The 19,491-nt window shown below is 37.8% G+C and overlaps 1 long non-coding RNA gene across 6 annotated transcripts in view; it reads right to left on the bottom strand.

Moving 5' to 3' along the window:
* The window catches only part of LOC102157921, a 49,176-nt gene that overhangs the window by 12,045 nt on the left and 17,640 nt on the right, over positions 1-19,491 (bottom strand). For 4 of the 6 annotated variants that reach the window (XR_002339123.1, XR_002339121.1, XR_002339126.1 and 1 more), the window contains one exon: positions 5,543-6,695. The exons of the other annotated variants lie outside the window; for them this stretch is intronic. This is a non-coding gene — a long non-coding RNA (uncharacterized LOC102157921). Of the gene's footprint in view, positions 1-5,542; positions 6,696-19,491 lie in introns of those variants that run through there. 6 annotated transcript variants of the gene reach the window in all.

Genomic DNA, 19,491 nt, shown 5'->3' with positions numbered 1-19,491 from the left:
AAAATTGGGTTGTGATGATTGTTGTACATTTATAAATGTAATAAAATTCATTAAATAATAAAAAAGAGCTCATCCAAGTAAATATTTGAAGAGCCATTAAAATTGGCAAAAGACCTGAATAGACATTTTTCCAAAGAAGATATACAGATGGCCAACAGATACATGAAAAGATGCTCAACATTGTTAATGAGAGAAATGTAAATCAAAACCACAATCAGATATCACCTCACACCTGTCAGAATGGCTATCATCAAAAAATCTACAGATTACAAATGCTGGTTTAAGATGTAGAGATAGGGAACCCTAATAAATCACTGCTGGAAATGTAAATTTGTGCAACCACTATAGAAAACAACATGGAGATTTTGCAGAAAATTAAAAATAGAACTACCATATGATTCAGTAATCCCACTCCTGGGCATATATCCAAAGAAAACAAAAGTGCTAATTCAAAAAGACATGTTCATACCAGCCTTATTTACAATAGCCAAGATATGGAAGCAACCTAGGGTATATCAACAGACGAATGGATAAAGAAGAAGTGGTATGCATCACACACACACACACACACACACACACACACACACACACATTACTCAGCCATGAAAAGGAATGAAATTGTACCATTTGCATCAATGTGTATGTGCCATTTGTAATAACATAGATGGACCTGGAGGATATTATGCTTAGTGAAGTTAAGTCAGAAAGAGAAAGACAAATACTTTGTGTTATCACTTATGTATAGAATCTAAAGTATAAAACAAATGAATAGAAATAGACTCACAGATGTAGGGAACAAAATGGCAGTTACCAGTGAAGAGTGAGAAGGTGAGAGTGGCAAAAAGGGGATTAAGAGGTACAAATATTATATATAAAATAAATAAGCTTCAAAATATGTAGTATAGCAGAAGAAATACAGCCAATATTTTATAGACTTTAAATGGAGTACAACCTATAAAAATATCAAATCGCTATATTGTACACCTGAAGCTAAAACAATATTGTAAATTTCAATAAAAAAATAAGTGAATTAAAATGATAGAGGACTGAGGAAAAGTATAAGCATGTCTCATAGTGGGATTCCGATGCTATTTTTGAGTATTGTTGGGAAAGTCTGAACTCAGATTTTCCACTCTATTTTCCCACTCTAGAATATTGTATAAAGCTTGGTCATACACATAATCAAATTTGATTAACACATTAGTCCTGTGATAATGTGCAGTTGTACACTGAGTAACAACGTAATATCTATTTCCTATTGTGGGCTATAGCTATAAAGATTAAAAGCCACTATTTTAAGCTATTTTATTTGCTTTTACTTTTTAGGGCCACATCTGTGGCATATGGAAATTCCCAGGCTAGGGGTCAAATCGAAGCTTGGGCTGCCAGCCTATATCACAGCCACAGCAACACAGGATCTGAGCCGTATCTGCAATCTACACCACAGCACCACAGCTCACAACAATGCTGGATTCTCTTTTTTTTTTTTTTTTTTGTCTTTTTGCCTTTTCTAGGGCCACTTCCTGCAGCATATGGAGGTTCCCAGGCTGGGGTCTAATTGGAGCTGTAGCTGCCTACCTACGCCAGAGCCACAGCAACACAGGATCCTAGCCACATCTGCGACCTATACCACAGCTCATGGCAACACCAGATCCTTAACCCAAAGAGCAAGGCCAGGGATCGAACCTGCAACCTCATGGTTCCTAGTTGGATTCGTTAACCACTATCGCCACAATGGGAACTCCCAGCAATGCTGGATTCTTAACCCACTAAGCATGCCAGAGATCAAACCTGCATCCTCATGGATACTAGTCGGGTTTATTTGTGCAGAGCCACAAAGGGAACTCCCTTAAAATTTTTTTTATTTTATATGGGAGTATAGTTGATTTACAATACTGTGTTAGTTTTAGGTATATAGAAAAGTGACTCAGTTTTATATACATATGTATATCTCCATTGTTTTCCTGATTCTTTTCCCATATAGGTTATTACAGAATATTGAGTAGATTTCCCTGTGCTATACAGTAGGTCCTTGTTGGTTACCTATTTTATATATAGTGGTGTGTATATATTAATCCCAAACTCCTGATTTAAACCTCACTCCCATCTTTCCCCTTTGGTAACCATAAGTTTGTTTTTAAAGTCTGTGTTTTAAGGTGTTTTAAAGTTTGTTCTTGATGTTACTTTCAGCCAAAAGCAATCACCCTCATAAGCACTTTACCTCATCTCATTTAATCTTAAACAACTCCATTGGGGAGTTCCCATTGTGGCTCAGTGGTTAGCGAATCTGACTAGGAACCATGAGGTTGCGAGTTTGACCCCTGCCCTTGCTCAGTGGATTAAGGATCTGGCGTTGTTGTGAGCTGTGGTGTAGGTTGCAGATGCGGCTTGGATCTTGCATTGCTATGGCACTGGTGTAGGCCAGTGGCCACAGCTCCGATTCGACCCCTAGCCTGGGAACCTCCATATGCTGCGGGAGAGGCCCAAAGAAATAGCAAAAAGACAAAAAAAAAACCTCCATTGGTTAGGTATTATTACCCCCTCCCTCTTAGTATGAGAAAACTAAGGCTCAAAGACTAAGTTGCCCAAGAAAACACAATAAGTATTAAAATATAGAGTGGGAATTTGAACAGAGCTATATATGATTCTAAGGCCCACATTTTTGTCGCCGTTATCAGCCTACCTCCCTATGTAATACAAGATCCTCTTTACTGCAAGTTTACTCTGGAATAGGCACTAACCAATGAATTTTCTCATCTTGCTTAAGCTTAAGCTTACTGCTTAAGCTGTGCAACAACTCTAGAAAATTGGTTTCTATTATCTTTTTTTTATAGATGAGGAAATAGATGGACCAAATCTTCAGTAAACCCTCCAAGGTCAGCCAGGTAGTAAGAGAAAGAGAGAAACTGAACATAAATCAATATGACTCCAAGCATTCCCAATATCCCTTAGGAGCTGCCAAAGGGCAAATTCAGATTTGGGAGGTGGGGTCTGAAGTTTGTACAGTTTAGGGTAGGAAACTTTAAGTTTTGCATGCAAAATTATTCATAGAAAATTAAATACTGAGTCTTGCAAAGGGACCTGAAGATTGTTCCTGGTAATTCTGCCCCTGAGCCATAGATGTTGTACTTGCTTTTCCTTCATGATTTGTATTATAACTAACTTTTATGTTCATCAGAGCCTTTCATGATATAGTTCTAAATCCAGGAAGGTAAGTGATTTTCCCAAGATCAAAGAATCAGAAATAGTGGTTTGAGAAGGGAGTTTTAATTTGATTATCTTAAATGATTTTAAAAACCTAAAGCCTAAAATAATAATTAAAAAAACCAAATTACATTCTTTGGTAATAAAATGTCAAAACCAAAATGGCTCTGCTCAGGCTTTGTTGCTGTCAATATGACCTCACTCAAATTCTATTTCACTAAGCCTCAGTCTACTCAGTTGTAGGTTGAGGAGAGTTTAATTAGCTGATCATTAACTTCCTTTCCAACATAAACATTCTAGGGACAGAACTGAGCAAAGAAATAAACTGTTGCTTCTTGACCAAACTGGCCCATCTATTCAACTCTAACAGTTGAGCTGTTGGTGGACTGGGTTTTAGAAATTCCAATCAGTTACAGCGAAGAATTGTCCAGAGAGAAAGGACCCACCTACTGGAAATTAAAAAGATGGATATGTTAATTAACTTGATTGTGATTATTTCACAATGCATGTGTATATCAAAACATCAAGTTATATACCTTAAATATATACAATTTTTATTTGTTAATTTTACTTCAGTAAAGCTGGGAGTGGACAAAAGAGGCAGAGGGCCATAGCTATACAATGTAACGTTACCATTTCCTGATTCTTCCCCAGGAGGCTCTGGAAAGCTGGTGGGTGGGAAGAGAGGGGGTGGGAAGGAGATAGCACAGTCTTCAGGCTGCAGGAAGCGTCAGATGGCTCTGGGCTCCTTACTTATCTTCATAGGTATTTTCTCTGAATGTTATATTAGTCAGTGGACACGCTCTTAAAATATTTAAAATATCTATATCTGGGGGGTTATTCCCTACACATGGTGAACTCCTCGGGGCTGTTCCTCCTTGACCCCTTTCCTTCTCCACAGACCTCCCCTTTCAGGAAAAGGGGCAGAAGTGCGGTGAAGGCAGTGGCAAGGAGGGAGACACTTAGCAAATGATTCCAGCCTTGCCTCCTGCCAAACATGAATAATAGCAGCTACAGGGTCCTTATTGACTCTTAGGATCTCAGTCAAAACCACAGTCCTGAAATTGCATATTCTTAATATTTCTAGCATGTTTGTTCTGTGAACTATTAATATGAAAATTATAAAAATAGTAACCTTACTAAAAATAGTAACCAGAATAGCTATATTCCGGGTGCTTTGGATACATATTGTATCTTAATCTTATAACTCTATGCAAAGTAGGTCTGCCTTTGTCCATTTTACAGATAAAGAAGCTGAAGTTCAGGGAAGGTAAGTAACTTATCCAAGGTCAACAGCTAGTAAATGGCAGCACTGGAATTTGAACTTGCGTCTACTTCCCATCATATCACTTTGCCTTCCAGTTAAGTTTACATTTCCCTGTATCACTTATAATGTTATTTGATTGACTTTCAGCCCAATAGAGTATAAGCTTCTTATAGGAGCTGTTTCAAATGAAGCTTGTATGATGGAACGTGATGGAGGATAATATGAGAAAAAGAATGTATAGATATGTATAACTGGGTCGCTCTGCTGTACAGCAGAAATTGACCATTGTAAATTAACTATAATAAAAAATACTGGAAAAAAATGAAGCTTGTAATGTTAAATTGTCTGGTACAGACCCTTATTTCATATGTGTTAGAAAAATCAAAAAGAAAAGTCCATTGCGAGAAATATATTTTTGAAAACATATATTATATAGTCAGACCAGCAAAGAATCCAAGCTATAAAAAGTGAAAATGGCAGTTGCAGGCTGATCAAGAAAAGGACAGTCTGGCTGGGAAGTAGCATTTTCAGCTGTTCCTCTATGTTGGCAGCCTTTCAAAGCCACGCATCTACTAAATGCATTAGTATAAGGAAGACTGTGATAACACCACAGTCAGCTGTGCAAAATGAATTTAAGAGTGATTGACAGATAAGCAATTTGAAGTAGCAAATTGCTGAAAAAGATCAGCCGAGAACTGTGAAACATGGAATGGTATTTTAGTGTGGGTTAAAAGAGAAAGGGTGACTTGTTATCACTACAGCTACTTTGGGTTTCACTCAAGTGTTTCCTGAACTTCTCAGAACCAGCAAGGTATCTATATCAAGTAAGGTTAAACTTCTTGAAGTATCACCACCATACAAACACATCATCTTTGAATCTAAATCATTTCTGTCTCTTTTTTTTTTTGGTCTTTTTGCTATTCTTGGGTCGCTCCCGCGGCATATGGAGGCTCCCAGGCTAGGGGTCGAATCGGAGCTGTAGCCGCCAGCCTACACCAGAGCCACAGCAACGCGGGATCTGAGCCACATCCGCAACCTACACCACAACTCACGGCAATGCCGGATCCTTAACCCACTGAGCAAGGCCAGGGATCGAACCTGCAATCTCATGGTTCCTAGTTGGATTTGTTAACCACTGCGCCACAATGGAAACTCCTCATTTCTGTCTCTTTTATATAGCTCTTTCTCTCCATAGAGAGGTAATTTCAGATATAAGCTTTAAGTATCAGGAAGACAGGAGACTTATTTTTAAACGATATATTTTAAAATGATATAATGTTGGGCTCTATATGGCAGAACTCTAAATTTCAGGAAATAGTTTGGGTTTGCCTCTTAAAAAGAGAACTACATGTGTCTGGGCTCCATTTGTGCAGGAGGCTTTGCATTTGCCCATGGTAGGCATGGCTAATCAATCACCAATATCTTCATTGAGCCTCAGTATTTTTCAACACAGCAATCCAGACAATCCCAAGTAATTAGGCGCTTATGAACTAAGCTAAGGCCTGAAACAAGGGCTTCCCTCATGTCTATTTTATTAACAGCTTTATACACAGGACTTAGCTTAGAGTAATTACACAATAATCATTGAATGAAAGTCATGGCTGACATATCAATTCTCTCAGATTTAGATTCACATCAAATATACTTTTTAAAAAACCACAGGATTTCGGAGATCATCTGATCTAATCACCTGTCAAACATTCTTGGAACCCAAGCTTTCTAACTCCCAGCCTTGAATTTCTTATAATCTATATAAAAAGAAATTCCTTACTGTTAAAGGATAAATAGCTTGAAAATATGAGACCAGACTATTATCTGAGTGGGCCAGGGTTTGTGTTTTTGAAGGTTTTAATCAGAGATAATATGTTAAATGTACAATGATCCCCAAAACATCATCCCCAGAAACTCCTGGTCTGGAATAAGCACATAAATACACAGGGAAGTAATTTGAGATACAAGCTTTGAGTTTCACCACATCACCTTGAAGCTTTTAGTTGGAGAGAGATGACTAACTGCTCACCAATGACTGAACAAGGGAAAGTTCTCCACACCTCTCTTCTGTGTTGAAGACTGTTTAGGCCCTGCATTCATTCCTTGCCCTTGAGTTTGCAACTGATATCAATGAGATGGCCTTATCCCAAAGCCAATCCCAAATGAGGAAGGAGAGCCAAGCACTCGTCTGTGATGACTTTTCCCTCAAATGCTTTATTCAAAGAGCAGCATTCTGAAAACAAAGAAACAAACAAACAAAAACAAAAAAACACAAAGAGCAGCATTCTGACTACCTAGTTCAGAACACATGAGTATGGGAATGTAGATTTCAATCATTTTTTCACCTTCCTTCTCTTCTTAGAGATAAAATTCTTATTACCCTGTACCGATCATGAGAAGATACAGTCATTGGTCTACAAAAAAATTTCTTACATACAAGACAAATCCTCTGTCTCCCTTTCCCCATTCTTGTTTTCTTCCAAAGACCCCCTTGCTGTCCTGGGAGGAGGAATGGAGAGCTAAGGATCCTCCATTTATCTTAAGATCATAGCTCCTCCTCATCTCCATGACCTCACCTCCTACCACTCTCCTCCAAGCTCTCTCGATTTCAGCCACACTGGCTTCTCTATTTACTCCTTCAACACACCAGGCACTACTTTAGACAGTCTTTCAGAGACAGGGTTCTCCCAAATTCCCTTGGCTCATTCTCTCTTCTCCAAATTTTTGCATAAATACTTTCTCAGTGAGGCCTCCCAAACTCCACATTTAAGATTACAACCTTCAACCCAATTACCCAATTACCCAGCACTCTTAATTCCCCCTCACTCTGCTACTTTTTTTCCTCAAAGCAGTTATCACCCTCTAACAATCTATAAAACGTACTTATTGTCTTTACTATATATATTTTTTTATTCTGCCATCCAAAGTTATAGATCTTTGTTTTATTTACTGATGTATTTAAACTCCAAGAACATCAATGAGGATATTATAGGCTCTCAAATACTTATTGATGAATAAATGAATGAATGATTTAAAAAATAGGAAAAGCTGTGAAACAACAGCAAGGGAGATCCATTCTGGGGTTTCTTATTTTCTCTTTTCACTCAGCTTGAAATTTTACCAATTATAGATTTATGTGACAAAAGGGATGTTATCTTTTAAAATGCAAATTCTGTGGCATTGGTACTAAAGACTGTCAGTTACTAACACATTGTGAATCAGTTTGAGTTCAGTCATTCTCTCCCAGGCTGTAATGGAGACCAACTTCCTGATGAGGAAAAGAATGGTAGAGGAGGCTAAGATATTTTGGAACACAATGACATTAGGGAGTGTGGAACTACTGGGTGGGCATCAGAGTGTGTAGGTTTAAGGCAGTGTAATAGGGCTCAGCCTGGAGGGATGGGGACGGTAAAGCCACATTTACATACTAATGTTTAGTTTCTGTGACTATCTTTTCAAAAATCCTTCCAAGAAAAAGTTTTAGATCAATGACCTCCTCCCTTAACTAAATAACATCTATTGGCCAAGTAGAGCCTACCTCCCAAAATGTGCCCAGCAGGAGCTTGTTTAAAGGAGTCAATGGGAACAGGAATGGCATTTGGTTTCCTGGATCACTCACTGTTGCTTTTGCCAAGAGGCTAAAAATGCTGATCAGATTTGCTTCATCTAGAAAGAATGGTTTCCCTTGCAGCTCTCTACAGGCTGGTCCAGCTGATGAGCCATCCAGATTTCACTGCCCAACATTGTGGCACTTCCATAATTTATCTGGCCACCATGAATAACACCAATATTACAGGCTACACAAACAGCACTTTATGGCTCTTTTATGACTGTTAGATTGTTGATGGTCAAGCTGTTTTCAGAGTCAACACATCATTGTTTAGTGTCCAGAGATTTCAGACCCAATCAAAGACATGAACCAAACATTTTTAGGATAATAGTGAAGGGCTATGGGGTTGGTATAAGCAGTGGCTCATTGAGCTCAAGCTTAAAAGTTTGTGGCCATTAATGTTATTCATATCTTAGGGTTGCAGAAGCTTAATGAAATCATTTTCCTCCCATCTTTCCGGGACACTAAGTAATTATTTGTAGCAAAATTTGAGATTTGAGAAAACAAGAAAATATAGGATGAGAAACCTATTGACTCTCAGGGCTCAGTCTCCCTGTGAGCCAAATGGAGGAATGTCTTCACAGGAAAGCTGAAAATCCTCTATAGACTCTTCTGAATTAAAAGTCTTCTATAATAAAGAATTCTACCATTTATGCACTCCTTCTCAAACACTGTACATGTAAGATTGCATTTAATTCTCATAATAGCCCCTAGAGATGGGTGTTGTCCTCATTGAACAGATGAAACATATCTCATTGATATCTGCCCAGGCTCCCAAAATAAGGAAGTGGCAGAATCAGAGCCCAAGTCAGTGGCTGAGCCAACACACATGTGCTTCCTCACTTTATTATATGGTCTCCACACATGAACCATGAAAGGTATCTGGGTCTCTTGGCTCTGTCTTTGGAGAGCATGTTTCAAGAGGATTTGTTTTACACCAGAAATTTGCCCTAGTAAAGCTTAGTATCAAGTTTTAGACTGAGAGTTCTGTGGACTAAGAAGGCTGCCTGCCCTATCAGTAAACAAAGGATGTTGCAGCCATCAGACAGTACAGCTGCCCTGAAGGTGAGCCCTGAGGGAGCTCAGAAACAGAAGGCCCACCATAGAACCCATCAGATGCTGCAGCCACACACCCTCAGCCCCCACAGTGCACCTGAGGAAACTCAGGATAAGAAAGCACAGGATACTGGCCTCAGATAGCTAAGCTATGTAGTAAAGAAGTGATTTCAGGAGTTCCCTTTGTGGTTCAGCAGGTTAAGAACCTGAGATAGTATCCATGAGGATGCAGGCTCAATGCCTGGCCCTGCTCAGTGGGTTAAGGGTCTGGTATTGCTGTGGCTTTGGTGTAGACTGGCAGCTGCAGCTCTGATTTGACTCCTAGCCCAGGAACTTCCATATGCCACAGATGTGGCTGTAAAAGGAAAAACAAAAAAGAAATGATTTCAGTGAACCCAGGCTCTTGCATCTTCTCATACATAAATAAGTGCTAAATTCCTTAATCAAAGAAAACCAGATTATCTCAAGTTAACAGTAATCTTTGATGTTTCAACTACCTGGACTTTATTCTAAAAACTCCCAGATATCCTGGCTCTCCCCCTTGCCTCTTCTGAGCAGTCTCAGAGTTCTCTGAGATGCTGTGTCCCAAGCTTAAATCCTGAGGTTTGTCCACCCAATGAAACATAACTCTCAACTTTTAGGTTGTGCATTTTTTTTCTAGTGGACAATTCCCCTCATCTTTATCTTCTCATCAAGCCATGCGACCAAAAGAGTGGTGTGGACTCTGCTTCTTTCTCACACTTGGGCAGCCAGCTGCCCACAGGAAGCTCATTCCTGTCTGCTGCTCAGTGCCATTCGCTTCACATGGAGAGGCCTGCGGATTATACCTGGAGATCAAAGTCACCAAGATGGTGACATAGGTCATCCCTGACTATGCTCCCCCTCAAAAGAAGAACAACAGTTCTCCATGAACAAGACACTGATGGGGGAATTCTAGAACATTAGGGTTAAGCTGCACCACAGATATCAGGACAAATGTATGAAGGACAAGAGAAGCAGTTACACAGTGACAGCATTGCCCCTCCCTCAGGCTAACACAGCACCCTGCTGAGACGTCTTCCCTAAGCCTTTGATTCCTCCAGTGGGAAAGAGCACAGGAGTTTCAATCAGCTCCCCAGACCTGTGTATCACATCGTGGGAGTCCTTACTCTGGTCTCCCCTATGGGGATTGCAGGAGAACCACTGGGAATCTGACTATGAAGGAGAATGGGAAAAGAACTTGCAATAACCAGCACGTGGATCTTGGCAGATGGAGGTCATTACCAACCAGCAGTTTTGATCACCTACAGAACCAAGTTGGTGGGGCACTCTGACCAGGGAACTCATTGAGGTGCAGATCTGTCTGCTTTAGTTCCTCAAATGAGGAGTTTTACCACTCTAATTGTCTGGGCTCCCAACACCCATGAAAAAAGCTGAGTCATAGTCCCACCCACTGGGGAGTGTTGCCTGGTCCCATCCGGCCAAAGGGGCTGAGAGTACTTGGAAGCTGTGTAGCCCAGCACTGCTCCAGCTAAGAGGTGAATGGAAGCCAACACCAAGGACCAAATCCAGTAAGGGCTTGGAGAATTCTGCTATACCCATGCAAAGAAATCACTCATAGCCACGGCTGAAGGGAGCTCAACTCCTCCGAACAAGAAAGCCTGCTTGGTAAAAAGTGGAGAGGCCCAGAGTAGCCCCAGTCTGTTCCACCAGACAAGGGAATGGAGACACAGCAGCCCCACCTGCTGTGGAAAGTGTCTCCTGGTCCCATCTGAGAAGAAGGGTTAGTGAGAACACCTGGAAGCTGCACAAGCCAGTAATATTTGAGTTGAAGGACTGGCAGGCATAGCCAATAGTGTGCAAAGCAAAGCCAGGGGCCCTTTTTGGCCAGGGAACTTGCGGTATGGGTTGGCTTAAGTCAAAGAGCTTTACAGCTCTTAGAGCTGCTCTTTCAATGCTCCTGGCCAGGGAAACAAATTTATAGCCCAACTCATTGCTGAATACAACTCCTTGCCTTCAGCCTGCCTGACCAGGAACCTAACTCAAGCATATGGGAAGCAGCATAGGCTATCCAACAGCCATGCTCACACTGGCACTTGAACAGAGAGCACAACTTGTGGTTTTCCCTGTCTGCAGAGCAGAACTGGTCACATTACCTGATCAGAGAATTAAGTGGGTCCCCAAGCAATGAGTATTGCAGGACCTGGGTCCCATCCTAATGCCCTGCCATGGATGGCAGATCCAGGCAGCACGGAGCCCATCTTATAGCCTCACTTGAGTAGACAACTAAGCCAGAGGTACTCAACCAAAGGGGGTCCCTATCCCCAACAAAAGAGCCTGAATAGTTGCCTTGTCACCAAATAAACCATAATAGCAGATTTCAGTTGCCCAAGGATATTACCAGAAAACACACACAGAAACCCAAATTGAGCTGACTAGGGAAGATGTATTTGATAAATCTAACCTTTAATGCCTGGAAAAGGAGCCTAATTACTCAAATGTCCAGGTAATAACATAAGGATTCTAGGACCATACAAAAAAATCAGGGAAATATGATACCTAAGGAAACAAAACTCCAACACCTGAAACTAATACAACTTTGTAAGTCAACTATGCTCCAATAAAATTTAAAAAAATAAACTACCCTGTCGAGGAATATAAAGAAAAATGAAAAACAGTAAGAAAAGCCTAAGGTGCTTATAAGACGCAACTTAAAAAACCAGTGTTTGCATAATGGGATTTCCAGGAGGAGAAAAGAGAAAAGGAAAAGATGTATATTTTAAGCAATAATGGCTGAAAACTTCCCAAACATGGAAACATAAAAAATGCAGCAAAAGCAGTTCTAAGAAGGGAGTTTAGAGTGATACAAGCCTACCTTAGGAAATAAGAAAAATCTCAAATAGATAAAATAAACTAACCTACACGTAGAGGAATTTAAAAAAGAACAAACAAAATCCAAAGTTAGAAGGGAAGAAATAAAAAATCAGAGAAGAAAAAAATGAAAGAGAGACTAGAAAAACAATAGAAAAGATAAAAGAACTATTTCTTTGAAAAGATAAAGGAAATATTAGCTAGACTCAACAAAAAAAAAAAGAGAGGGCTCAAATCAATAAAATCGAAAGTGAAAAAGGAGAAGCTAAAGACACCAAAGAAATGCAAGGGATCATAAAAGATCACTGTGAACCATATACCAATAAAACGGACAACCTAAAATAAATGGACAAATTAATAGAAATGTATAATCTTCCAGGACTGAACCAAGAAGAAACAGAAATAAGAACAGGCCAATTATCAGTAATGAAATCAATTTGGTAATTTTTTTTTTAGGGCTGCACCCACATCATGTGGAGGTTCCCAGGCTAGGGGTTGAATCATAGCTGTAGCTGCTGGCCACAGCCACAGCCGCAGCTATGCCAGATTGGAGCTACCTCTGCAACCTACACCACAGCTCACGGCAATGCCAGATTCTTAACCCACTGAGCGGGGCCAGGGATAGAACCTGTGTCCTGGTGGATACTAGTCAGATTCATTTCCTCTGAGCCACAGTGGAAACTCCCTCAAATCACTAATTAAAGAAAAAGAAAACTCCCAACAAATGAAAGTCCAGGACCAGATGCCTTCACAGATTAATTTTACCAAACATTTAGAAAAGAGTTAACACCTATCCTCAAATTCTTATAAAAAACTGCAGAAGGAATGCTTCTGAACTCATCCGATGAGACCAGTATCATCTAGATACCAAAACCAGACATAAATACCATAAAAAAGGAAAGTATAGGCCAACATCATTGATGAGCAGAGATACAAAAATCCTCAATAAAATATTAGCAAACTCAATCCAACAATACATTACAAGGATCATATGATATGATCAAGTGAGATTTAGCCACTTTGTATATAAACACAAAGACCCCAAGTGGTCAAAACTATCTTAATAACAGAGCTAAAAGTATCATACTTCCTGATTTCAGACAATATAAATCTACAGTACTCAAAAGAACATAGTGCCAGCACAGACACATACACATAGATCAAAGAAAAACGATAGAGAGCTCATAAAAATCCCTACACACTTATGGTCAATTAATCTATGACAAAAGAAGCCAGAATTTACAATGGGGAAAAAACAGTCACTTCAATAAGTAGTGCTGAGAAAACTCAACAGCTGCGTGTAACAGAATAAAATTAGAACGTTCCCTCAAAGCAGATACAAAAATAAATTCAAAATGGATTAAAGACCTAAATGTAAGACCAGAAGCCATAAAATTCTCAGAAGAAAACATAGGCAGAATATTCTGACACAAATTGTAGTAATATTTTCTTGGATCTATCTCCTAAGGCAAAGGAATCAAGGCAAAAAAAAAAAAAAAGGGATATAATTAAACTGAAGAGTTTTTGCACAATAAAGGACACCAGTGATAAAATGAAAGATGCCCTAATGATCAGGAGAAAATATTTGCAAATGAGTTATTCAATAGAGGTTAATATCTAAAACTTAAAAATAGCTCATACATATTAGTATCAAAAACAAAAAACTTAATCAGGAAATGAGAAGACCTGAACAGACATTTTTCCAAAGGCATACAGATGGCCAACTGGCACATGAAAATATGTTCAACATTGCTAATCAGAGAAGTGCAAATCAGAACCATAATGAGACCACTTCACAATAGAATTACCAAGTGATCCAGTAATTCCACTTGGGAGTATAGAACCAAAGAAAACAAAAACACTAATTCGAAAAGCTACATGTACCCCAGTGTCCATAACATCATTATTTACAATAGACAATAAATGTGAAACAATATAACTATCTTTGGATAGGTGAAAGGATAAAGAAGATCCATATCTATTGCTCTATCTCTGTCTATGTCTATGTATCACACACACACACACACACACACACACACACACACACACACACGTGCGCATGCACACACATAGTGGAATGGTACTCAGCCATAAAAAAGAATAAAATTTTGCTATTTTCCACAACATAGATGGACCTGGAGGGTATTTAGCTTAGTGAGATAAATCAGATAGAAAGACCAATAATGTATGTTATCACATGTGAAATCTAAAAAATAAAATGAATGAATATAATAAAACAGAAATAAGATCACAGAGAACAATCTTATGTTTACCAGTGGGGAGAGGGAAGAGTGAGGGCCAGAAAGGGGTAGGGGATTAAGACATAAAAACTACTATGTATAAAATAAATAAGCTGCAAGGATATATTGTATAGCACAGGGAATATAGCCAATATTTTATAAAAACTTTAAATGGGAGTGTAGCATATAAGAATTTTGAATTAGTATTTTGTTCACATTAGACTATTTTGATATTTTATTGAATTTATTTATCTGTATTGAAGTACAGTTGATTTACAGTGTTATTTTCTGGTGTATGGCAAAGAGATTCAGATATATTCTTTTTCATATTTTTTTCCATTGTGGTCTATAACATGATATCGAATATAATTCTCTGTACTATACAAAAGAAGCTTGGTGTTTATCCATTCTATTATGTTTATCTATTCTATTATGATATTTAAAGTAACTATGCCTCTATAAAAAATAAATTTAGCAAAAGACAGAAGTTACATGCAAAGGAATTCCCATAAGCCTATTGGCAGGTTTCTCAAATGAAACTTTTCAGGACAGGAGAGAATGAGGCAACATATTCAAAATGTTGAAGGAAAAAAACCTCTTAACCATGAATTTTATACCCAAATGAAGCTGTCCTTCAGAAATGAAGGAGGGGGCATATAAATTTCCAAACAGAAGTTGTGAAACAAATTTGATGATTATAAACAAGAACTGAGGAAAGGTAGTTTTGATTGCAAGTAAAAAGATGATAATTACCATCATAGAAAAATAAAAAAGTAACATAAAACTCATCAGCTATGGTACATATATAGCCAAAGTTAGACTCTATAATATGGTAGAGTGCATAATACAATTATAACACTATTTTAAACATTAAAAAATAAATGTGGGGAGTTCCTATCATGGCTCAGTGGAAATGAACCTGACTAGTATCCGTGAGGATGCAGCTTCAAGCCCTGGCCTTGTTCAGTGGGTTAAGGATCTGGTGTTGCCATGAGCTGTGGTGTAGGTTGCAGAAATGGCTCAGATCTGGCATTGCTGTGGCTGTGGCATAGGCCAGCAGCTGTAGATCCGATGTGACCCCTAGTCTGGAGACACCCACATGCTTCAGGTATGGCCTTAAAAAGCAAAAGAAAGAAAGAAAAAAAAGTGATAAAATACTCATGATTACAAAAAATCTGTTCTTATGTATACAATATAACAATATGTACATTTTATTTTTTTAATTTTTTAAATTTTAAATTTTTTTAGGGCTGCTCCTGCAGCATATAGAAGTTCCCAGGCTAGGGACTGAACCAGAGCTGCAGCTGCCAGCCTATGCCACAGCCACAGTAATGCCAGATCTGAGCTGTGTCTGTGACCTACATCACAGTTTGCAGCAACACTGGATCCCTAACCCACTGAACAGGGCCAGGGCTCAAACCCATGTCCTCATGGCTACCAGTTGGGTTCCTTATTGCTGAGCCACAAGGGGAACTCCAAAATATATATACATTTAACAGCAATAACCTAAAATGTGAGGGGCAGGAGAAATAAAAGTGTAAAATTTAGGAATTCTACTAAAGTGAAGTTATCAATTTGAAATAGGGTGTTATAATTTTAAGATATTTTAGGTAATACTCATGGTAACCACAAAGGAAAAACCTGTAACCATTACACAAAAGAACAAGACAAGGTTGTTAAAGCATACTGATACCAAAAGTCATCAAAACTTGAAAAAAGACAGCACAGTAAAAAACAAGGAACAATTAACCAGAAAACAAAGAAACAACCAGAAAACATTTAACCATACAGCAATTGTAAATCCTTACCTGTCAATAATTACTGTAAACACATTAAATTCTCCAGTTAAAAGACATAAAATGGCTGAATGGATGAGAAGACAAGATACAACAATATGTAACCTTAAAAAGACTCACTTTAACCATAAAGACACACAATCTGAGAAAGGGATGGAAAAAGACATTTTAAGCAAGTAGTACCCCCCATACACACACACACACACACACACACACACACACACACACACGGAGCAGACATAGCTATACTTATATCAGATAAAATGGATTTTGTTTTTTTGTTTTGTTTTTTTGCTTTTTAGGGCCACACCTGTGGCATATGGAGGTTCCCAGGCTAGGGGTCAAATCAGAGCTGCAGCTGCAGGGCCACACCACAGCCACAGCAATGCAAGATCTAAGCCACATCTACAAACTATACCACAGCTCATGGCAATGCCAGATCTCCCACCCACTTAGCGAGGCTAGGGATCAAATCTGCATCCTCATGGATACTAGTTGGACTCATTTCCACTGCACCACAATGGGAACTCCCTGGACTTTGAACTTAAAATGATAAGAAGCCAATTCCATTATATAATGACAAAAGGGTCAATCCATAAAATGCAACAACTGTAAATATCTGTTGCACTCAACATCAAAGCACCTAAAAAATAAAGCAAAAACCAATAAAGCTAAAAGGAGAAATAAACAGCAATATGATAATAGTTTGGGATTTTAATACATCACTGTCAACAATAAATAAAATATTCAGAAAGTGAATAAGGTAACAATGTATTTAAACAATGCTATAGACCAAAGGACTTAACAGATCTATATAGAATATTCTAACAATAGCAGAATATATATTCTTCCAAAGTGCACATGGAATATTTTTTTAGGATAGACCATGAAACAAATGATAGAAAATTTAAGATGACTGAAATCATAACAAGTATCTTCTCTGACCACAATGTCATGAAAGTAAAAATCAACAAAAAGAAGAAAACTGGAAAATTCACAAACACCTAGAAATTAAACAATAGTCTCCTGAGCAACAAGTAGGTCAAAGAAATTGGAGGTAAGATAGAAAAGTTTGAGACAAATGACAATGGAAACACAACATACTTATGGGATGCAGCAAAAGCTGTTTTAAGAGGGAAGTTCATGACAATAAATATATCTACATTAAGAAGCAAGAATAATCCCAAATAAACAACCTAACTCTATGCTTTAGGAGCTAGAAAAATAAGCTGAGCCCAAAGTTAGCAGAAGGAAGGAAATAATAAAGATTAGAACAGAAATAAATGAAATAGAGAAGATAAAAATATAAAAGATTAACCAAACTGTTTGTTCTTTGAAAAGAAACAAGCTTGATAAAACCTTAGACTAACCAAAGAAAAAGGAGAGAGGACTCAAATCAAAATTATAAATCTAAAAGGAGACAACTGATACCACAGAAATACAAAGGATCATATCATAAGATGTTAATGTGAAAAACTACATGCTAACAAACATTATAATCTAGAAGAAATGGAAAAGTTTAGAAATATACAACCTACCAAGACTGAATCAGGAATAGAAAATCTGAATAGACCAATTAGTATTAGAAAGATTGAATCAGTAATTAAAAAATCTCCCAGTAAGACAAACCCAGGAACAGATTGCTCCAATGGAAAATTTTACCAAACACTTAGAGAAGAATTAAGACCAACCCTTCTCAAACTCTTCCAAAAAATTAAAGTTCCAGACTTAAATTTACTAGGACAGCATTATCTTGATATCAAAGTCAGATAAGGATAATACAAGAAAAGAAAACTACAGGCCAGTATTCCTGATGAATGTAGTTGTAGGAATTCTCAACAAAAGACTAACAAAACCAAACTCAGCAGCAAATTAAAAGGGTCATTCGCCATGATCAAGTGGAATTTATCCCTAAGATGAATGGTTGTTCAATATATACAAATCCATATATGTCATATTAATAGAATGATAAAAAAAAGAAGCATATGATAATCTCACTAGACACAAAAGGAGCATTTGACAAAATTCAACATCTGTTCACGATAAAAACACTTAACAAATTTGGCATAGAAGGAACTTATCACAATTAATAAGCCACAGCTAACATTATACTTAGTGGTGAAAGTTTTAAAACTTTTCCTCTAAAATCAGGAACAAGATAAATGTGACCACTCTCACCACACCTATTCAACATAGTAGTGGAAGTCTTAGCTAAAGAAGTAATTAGGCAAGAAAAAAGGCATGAGAATTGTAAAGAAAGAAGTCACTTCATCTCTATTTGAGACGGCAATGATTTTATAAATAGAAAATCCAGAGACTCAACAAAAAAACTCTTAGTACTAATAAATAAATCAGCAAACCTGCAGGATATAAAATTAACATACAAAAATCAGTATCATTTCTATACATAACAGTGAATTTTATGAAAAAGAAATAAATCAATCCCATTTATAATAACATTAAAAAATAAAATACTTAGGAATAAATTTAACTTTGAGAGGTAAAAATTTTCTACTCTGAAAATGACATTTTCCTTGATGAAAGAAATAGAAAACACAAATAAATGAAAAGGTATCCTATGTTCACGGATTGAAAAAAAAATTTTTTTTTTTGTCGTTTTAGGACTGCATCCATGGCATATGGAGGTTCCCAGCCTTGGGGTTGAATCGGAGTTGTTGCTGCTAGCCTATGCCACAGCAGTGCCAGATCTGAACTGTGCCTACAACCTACACCACAGCTCATGGCAATGCAGGATCCTTAACCCACTAAGTGAGGCCAGGTATCAAGCCTGTGTCCTCATGGATGCTAGTCAGATTTGTTTCCACTGGGCCATGATGGAAACTCCCTGAAATGTTAATACTGCCAAAAGGCAAATGTAGATTCAGTGTAATCCCTGTCAAGATTCCAACCACATTTTTTAAACAGAAAGGGAAAAAACACTCCTAAAATTTGTATAGTACCACAGAAAACCCTGAAAAGCCAAAGAAATGAGAAAGAAGAATAAAGGAGGCCTGATTTCAAGCTATAGTATAAAGCTATAGTAATTAAAAAGACATTTAAAAAGGCACTTTAAAAGACAATGATACCCAATGAAACAGAATCAAGAATGTGCCTAACAACTTAGGCATAGAAGGAACATCTCAATATAAAGAAGGCCATATATGAGAAGCCCACTGCTAATATTGTAAATCATATATGGTCAACTAATATTTGACAAGGGAGTCAAGAATACTCAATAGAGAAAAGATAGTCTTTCCAATAAATGGTGGTGGGAAAATTGGATAGTCACATGTAAAAGAATGAAATTTGACCTCTCACACCACTTATGAAAACTAACCCAAAATGCATTAAAGACTTATATGTAAGACCTTCGACCAAAACCTTTCTAGAAGAAAATATAGGAAAAATGCTTCTTGAGATAGGTCTTGGTAATCCTTTTTTGGAAATCAAGCAAAAGTACAAGTAACAAAAGCAAAA

Source organism: Sus scrofa, chromosome 15, assembly GCF_000003025.6.
Source record: "Sus scrofa isolate TJ Tabasco breed Duroc chromosome 15, Sscrofa11.1, whole genome shotgun sequence".
NCBI classification, from domain to species: Eukaryota; Metazoa; Chordata; class Mammalia; order Artiodactyla; family Suidae; genus Sus; species Sus scrofa.
This window is presented reverse-complemented; position numbering and strand designations above follow the sequence as displayed.